Here is a 7,460-nt window from a genome sequence, read left to right as displayed (position 1 = left end):
TAAGAATAAATTTAAAAAAACAAAAAGAGTAAATACATCCTCATAGTTTGTTTTGAAATTCAGTCCCCACGTTAGGGTCCTGTCCCAGCTTGGTTATGAGAAGGTTTATGGAGAGATGGCTCAGAGGTTAAGAGCACTGGCTACTCTTCCAGAGGTCCTGAGTTCAATTCCCAGCAACCACATGGTGGCTCACAACCATCTATAATGAGATCTGGTGCCCTCTTCTGGCCTGCAGGTGTACATGCAGGCAGAACACTGTATATGTAATAAATAATCTTAAAAAAAAGAAAAGAAAAAGGCTCTCCCACAGTGCACTTAAGTATGTTAATTACAGCCTCATTAATGACTAAATGCTGAGGAAAGGGAAAACAGATAAAACAGCACCAGTGGGCTGCTTTTCTACTCCCATTACCAAGGATGACTGACCTGGAGCCAGACTCCCTCTGGTGGCAAATACCTTTGTTAAAAGGTTTTGCCTGTTTTTGCTAATCTGGCTCATGGCCCCAGCTGTATGCCACTGTATCCTTAGCACTGCTATAATCTGTTGTTGTGTGTGTGTGCATATGTGTGCGTGTGCATATGTGTGTGTGTGCATGCACACACACCCTAGGCCCACTTACCTGCCATTGTCAGTATCCCAGCCCTATCTTCCAGATAACCTTGGAGTTCTGTAGCAAGGCCCTCTACCTAACTCGTGCTGGGAAAATGAAGTTCAGTGTTGCAGTTTCTCCCATCTTTTCGAAACAAACAAACAAACCAGAGACCCAGGTTCATCACAAAGCAAAAAGTTAGGCAGGAACCCTGAGCACTCCTACAAACTTACCAGCTTCATGGCATGGGCCGCCAGTAATGCACACAGACCCTGAACTGTTTTCTGACTGCAGGGTGTGAAGAAACCTCAGGTTCCTTTTTCAAGTGCTTTCCACTGATTCATCTTGGGTGGAGGCAAGCTGCCAAATTAGGACCAGGCACATACTATCTTTCAGAACTCAGAGGAAGGCACTTGGGTTTCCCCAGAAGTGACCTTTTGATGTCAAAAGGAAACTCAGAGCTTCAACTTTTTCACTTCTGGAATCTTTTGCCTAGTGCTGTGGGGTTCTAATGTGTTGTGTGATATTTTGATTGCATTCTGACAAAGTTTGCTTTGAGTCAGAGGGCAGAGCTAGTCACTAGCTGACCAAAATTAACCATAGAGGTTTTGGAGGACTGGGGACAGATAGGAGACAGGAAGAAGTAAGGTGGGGCTGAGAGAACATCTTGGCCTTTTGGATGGAGGAACAGAAGAGAGAGGCCACTGGTGGCTTCTCTGATCACTCAGGTTCGTACTCTGATATCTCACTCCCAGCTTTCCGTTGATAAAGAATAATTAGATAAATGCTTCACCTGGCATCCAACTTGGGGCACAAAATTACGAGTCACTCGTTCACCCCGGCTGGACCTGCTGTGCTGCTGGCTGGCTGGCTTTTCCTTTCTTGCCCAAGCCCTCTGAGCAAGGCTGGGATTCTCCTGTTGCAGCCTCTCTACAGCAGTCTCCAGCTGCTTCCCAAACTCCAGAGGTGCCTGGGCTCCAAATGGAGTTAGCCACCAGCTGGCTTCTTCCGAATGTTCCTGTGTCTGATTTCCAGACAGCTGGCTCCTTCTCCCTGGGTTGCAGGCTTCCTCTAGTCCCTCTTCAGGCTGTTGCCGTACCAGGTTAGCTGCCTCGACACCTATTCAGGCTTCTATTGCTGCAATTACCACACACTCAGCTCACAGCAACACTCGGGCACCTGCAGCTGCCCTCACCCAGGCTGGGCATCACCTGTGTCCTCTGTCCAGCCCTGCTACCCAGCAACAGCCGGCCTCACACTTCACTGTCATCATCATCAGATCTGAATTTTTTTTTTTTTTTTTCGAGATAGGGTTTCTCTGTAGTTTTGGTGCCTGTCCTGGATCTTGCCCTGTAGACCAGGCTGGCCTCGAACTCACAGAGATCTACCTAACTGCCTCCCGAGTGCTGGGATTAAAGGCATGCGCCACCACCGCCTGGCTTGACAACTGGGAATTCTTAAAGGGGGGAGGGGATTAGTTTTTAAAAAAGGTTTTTTCCCACATTAAAAATGAGAAATATTATGATATAGGGAGTTAGGGTCTCTGTATAGTTCCACAATGGTTGGTTTGAAAATGGAATTTAGCTGGGATTGACATAATGTCAACTATAATCATTATCATTTTGATCATTTTGGCAATTCTTGTTTTATCCCTAAAAAATTGTTGGATATCAGTGCCAAATACAAAAAAATTGACTGGTAAAGATGATTAAAATTCTTAGACAAACTAATGAAACTAAGAAAAAATGTTCACATACACAGGAGTATAGAGCAGAAGTTACCACATTATTGCATTATGAAACTGAAGAGGAGTGGTTCAAGGTTATTAGAAAACCAACCTTAATCTATCTAGTTACCATTCAAGAATGACCACCAGGTGATAGGCATCTCCAAGGATATTCAAAAGTTAACTGGGATCCTATAGAAATGTTAGATTTGAAGAGATTTAAGGAAGCAATAGTTTTGTATGGTATGCATTCACCTTTTGTGAAGCAGATGTTAAATTCATGGGCCACTCAGAACAGAATTATTCTTCAGAATTGGAAAGATTTAGTTCCATCAATATTGGAAGCTAGTCCTCAGTTACAGTGGAGAACCTGGTGGAGAGACGAAGCTAGGATCATCGAACAATGAGGTAGGGCTAGAGGTTATGAGATTTCCCAAGATCAAATCCTGGGTCAGGGCCATTATGCTGATGTGGGATACAAATTACATTTGATGATCACATCTTGGCCCTACACTGTACAGCAGCTTTGACTGCTTGGGACAAGATTGAAGAATCAGGAAAGAGAACTGAGCCCTTTACTAAAATTATACAAGGCCCAAAACAAGCCTTCACTGACTTTTTTACAAAGATCGACCAGTTATAAATAGAATGATACAAGATCCAGAAGTTAAGACAAATATTAATTGAATCTTTGTCTTTTGAAAATGCTGCAAGATCAGCATCCCTAGATGAATGGATTAGAAATGCAGCTGATATTGGATCTCACACTTAAGATGTTCCTTGGATAGAAGAAATGATTTATAAAATGAGTTACATTGGAGATGAGGTTTTGCTTTTGTTTCTCAGGAGAAGAAAAGCTATGGATACCACCAAAATTGATAAGATTAGAGTCGAACAGGAGAGACCACTTGTTTAGAAGAGGTGATAGTTCATCAAATAGCGTGGCCATTCAATCTAAATTAACTTATAAGACTAACAAATGCTTCTCATTTGGTCAGATATAACCTGCCAAAAAGGAAACTCTGCAAAGTTAGGCTTGGGGCAGTGTTTTGTCTTTCCAGGAGAATGAAGGCAACCAGCTAAGGAATCTGAAAACCACTGGACAAATGAGACATCTGAAGAAAAAGGATGAATTATCCAGAGAAAGTGTCCCAAGAAAAAGAGTAAATTGGCTGGGCGGTGGTGGCACATGCCTTTAATCCTAGCACTCTGGAGGCAAAGGCAGGCGGATCTTTGTGAGTTCGAGGCCAGCCTTGTATACAGAGCAAGATCCAGGAAAGGCGCAAAGCTACACAGAGAAACCCTGTCTCGAAAAACCAAAAAAAAAAAAAAAAAAAAAAAAAAAAAAAAAAAAAGGAAAAGAAAAAGAAAAAGAGTAAATTGGCCTATTGGTATATCACATTTCCAACAGGATAAAATTTCATGAATCTTCCCAAATGTTTGTTTCTGCTGTTCTCTACAGACATATAAGGCAAATGGTCTTTTTGTAGTCTCAGTTCAATTAAAAATTAAAGCTGGCTTTGGAGTTGGAACGTGGCTCTCTCCTCTAAACCCAAGCATGCTTGTTAAAGGAAAATCCAAAATCTGTTTCATATCAGAAGGGCCACCTGATATGGGACAGAAGAAAAACCAAATTTAGAGGACTGTTCTATTGCCACTAATGTCATAATTCTTTGGTTTTATTTTGACTCTTTAAAACTTTTCTTAAGGTATAAATATTATTTCAAAATTTATAGGTGTCCTGCCATGATATTAATGGTCGAAGAGAGTACTAATTTTAGAAAAGGGCTAATCTAGCTTCTTATACATGATTTTGGGCTTGAGTCTGAATCAGATAACTAGGAATTAAGTTTGTGTACTCCAGATGTACAACAAATTATGATCTTTTAACTTCTCCAAGATCTGCTGCATATGACATTTAAAATGCTTAAGTTTTCTGCAGTGAATCGTGACCATTCCAAACAGTGACCTATGAAGTCTCCAACAGGATGATGGGCCCACAACAGTGGTTCCACCTGGATTGTGGTAATGCCATAAGCTGACAAATCAGCTTTAGACTATAAGCTGCTCAGGACAGTTTCAAGCGGCCGGCTGACATGGTCCAGTCTCATGCACTACTCCAGCCAGGGCTTCAGATTAGGCCTACACTTTCCCATTACACAGAGATCAGCAACAAATGACAGGGCTTTCTCTCCTAGGACTTAACTATTATCTCAATTTTCTCAGGGTCCCCTAGAGATGCCATCACCGCCCCCCCCCACATACACAACAGGAAGTAATTTTAAGAACACGACACCCACATTACCAAGAGGTGGAGTGGGTGGTTTTTGGTCATTCAATGGGTTATGGATATTTGTCATTGTTTATGGGGGTTGGTTACAAGTTGTTATTGATAGCAGTCAGGAAAAAAAGCTAAACAAAGATTAAATTCAGGGACCTTGTTCTGAAAAGAAAAAGAGGGGATAGAGAAAGGATAGGATAAAAGGATAGATTATTGAATCTACTTTTAAACCAAAAAAGCAACTAGTCTTAATTGTTTTACATTGGTATGGATTTTTGTATATTGATACAAATTAGAGATTATTTTTGTTATACTGTATATATGTTTCTACTCTTGTTTAAGATATTTTTGCATATTGATACAAATTTAAGGTTACTTTTGTTAGAACATACTATACATATGTTTCTACTCTTGTTTAGCTGTTGTACCTATGCAGCTCATTTAACAATGTAATGTAAATTTCTAGTCCTTGAAAGTTATTAATACAGGTTGGTAGTTAGTTACCTATTATAATCAAACTTGTAGTCACATTAGATATGTTTTCAAGGTCAAACAGATATATTTTAGATAAACAGGTGGTCTTCAAACACTTCGGAGATCTACAGAATATGGCATTTAAGATGTATTAATAATATAAGGCTTTTTATGACAATGAGACACGTCTGCTCCTGGCAGCACCAGTCTACTTCAGAGAAAATGATGGACATTGAAGAAACTCCATATGGAGTTTGCTTTCTTTGTGGCAAAAGTTAGCCACAGGGTGAGAAACTACCCTTGCCTCAACTGCTGATAGTATGCTGCCCAAATTGGACCAGCAGGACACACAAAAAAGTGACTGCTGAACTTTGCTAAGACAAGGTGGGACAGTCCTTTAAAATTCCTGCTTCACAGAAATGTCTGTCAGATATTCTAGGCCTGTAGGCTGAAGATAGATGCCCCAATGTTACAGAGGAACCTTGGGTGACTGTCCCGGCAGCCAGCTGTTTCTGTCATTTCTTAGTTTTGGAAGTTGTTTGCTCTGCATTTCCTGTTTACTAAGGTATATTATATCCTTCTTGGGTGTCTGATGGAGTTGAAGACTAGGTAGTTATAGTTTTCCTTGTTACCAAATTCAGAAAAGAAACTCGCAAAAGAGGTGTAAAGTGTATAAAGTTGAGAAATAGAAAAGGATTGTTTTGGGTTGGTAATACAAGTTAGGACAGAAAGTGAATAAGGTAGAAAACTTTAGACTCACCAAGAAAGGATAGATAATGGAATATTTCTCTGAATTAGTCAAATGCAAATGGACTGGACAATGTAATTATTTTTTTCTTTTTCTTTTTTTTTTTTTTTTTCTTTTTTTTTTTTTTTTGAGACAGGGTTTCTCTGTGTAGCTTTGGGCCTGTCCTGGATCTTGCTCTATAGGCCAGGCTGGCCTCGAACTCACAGAGATCCACCTGGCTCTGCTTCCCGAGTGCTGGGATTAAAGGTGTGTGCCACCACTGCCTGGCCATGAATGTAATTCTTAACTGAATTGTTCTTATTGTATATAATTTTACTATGTTAGTTAAAACCTTCCCTTTTTATTTAGACAAAAAGGGGGAAATATGTGATATTTTGATTGCATTCTGACAATAAAGTTTGCTCTGAGGGGTTGGGGATTTAGCTCAGTGGTAGAGCGCTTGCCTAGCAAGCGCAAGGCCCTGGGTTCGGTCCTCAGCTCTGGGAAAAAAAAAAAAAAAGTTTGCTCTGAGTCAGAGGGTAGAGCTAGTCACTAGTTGACCAAATTAACCATAGAGGTTTTGGAGGACTGAGGACAGATAGGAGACAGGAAGTAGTAAAATGGGGCTGAGAGAGAATCTTGGCCTTTTGGATGGAGGAACGGGAAAGATAGGAGGTCATTGGTGGCTTCTCTGTTCATTCAAGTTCTTACCAAGATATCTTACTCCTGATTTTTTTTTTTGATAAAGAATAATTAGATAAACGCTTCACTAATGTGTAGGTAAGCTTAGGGTTGTTGGGGTCTTTTGTCTTCTAGTCATCCATCAGTGCAGGTATCTGAAGCTCGGACTGGCCCCCGCCACTCTTTCCAACTGTCCAACTCTGATAGTGTCTTCTGCACATTTTCCCAGCTGTGCCACAGCCTGGGACTCTAGACTTACACATCACACTGTCACACACCAAGAGCTTTCCTGTCCCCACCCCATTCTCATTTTCTAAAATTTGAGCCATAGAACAGAAAAGAAAATAAGTATGAATAAAGGCATGGAAATCTATTTCCTCCAGGGTCTTCTTTCTTACAAGATACAGAGGACACGGGCTGGGGTACAGCTCAGCAACAGGCTTGCCTCGGTGTGAGAGTTCAGCCTCTAGCACCGTGGGCGGGGCCGTATGTGATTCCAGCTTCCGGCTGGTGTTTGCTTAGCCTCGCCGTTCCCTTAGTTGAAGCAGCACTCTGGGTGTGCAGACCCAGGACTGTTTTATGTTTAGTCTCTTCCCTGGTCACAAACTGAGCAAGTGAAAGAGCCAGAATGACAACTTAGTCTTTTAAATCATCTCCAGCCCTTCTGGAATTTAGCTACTTCAACAAACCACCGCCTCTGTAGAGTATGCTGAGGAAGGCCTTTGCTTCCACTTTCCTCAGCCCTTCAGAGCTTAAAAACAAAAACAAAACCATAATTTTTTGGGCTGAGGACGTGCCTCCATGGTACAGCACTTGCCTGCCATGTATAAGGCCCTGGGTTCGAGCTCTAGCAACAACAACTACTAAACAGCCAACTTTAACTACCATATATAAGATACTTATAGTGGCTGTCTTCCAGAAGACCCAAGTTTGAGTCCCAGCACCCACACGGCAGCTCACCACAGTCTGTAACTCCAGTTC

This window comes from Peromyscus eremicus, chromosome 9, assembly GCF_949786415.1.
Source record: "Peromyscus eremicus chromosome 9, PerEre_H2_v1, whole genome shotgun sequence".
NCBI classification, from domain to species: Eukaryota; Metazoa; Chordata; class Mammalia; order Rodentia; family Cricetidae; genus Peromyscus; species Peromyscus eremicus.
The sequence above is the reverse complement of the archived record's forward strand: the minus strand, read 5'-3'. Positions refer to the sequence as shown.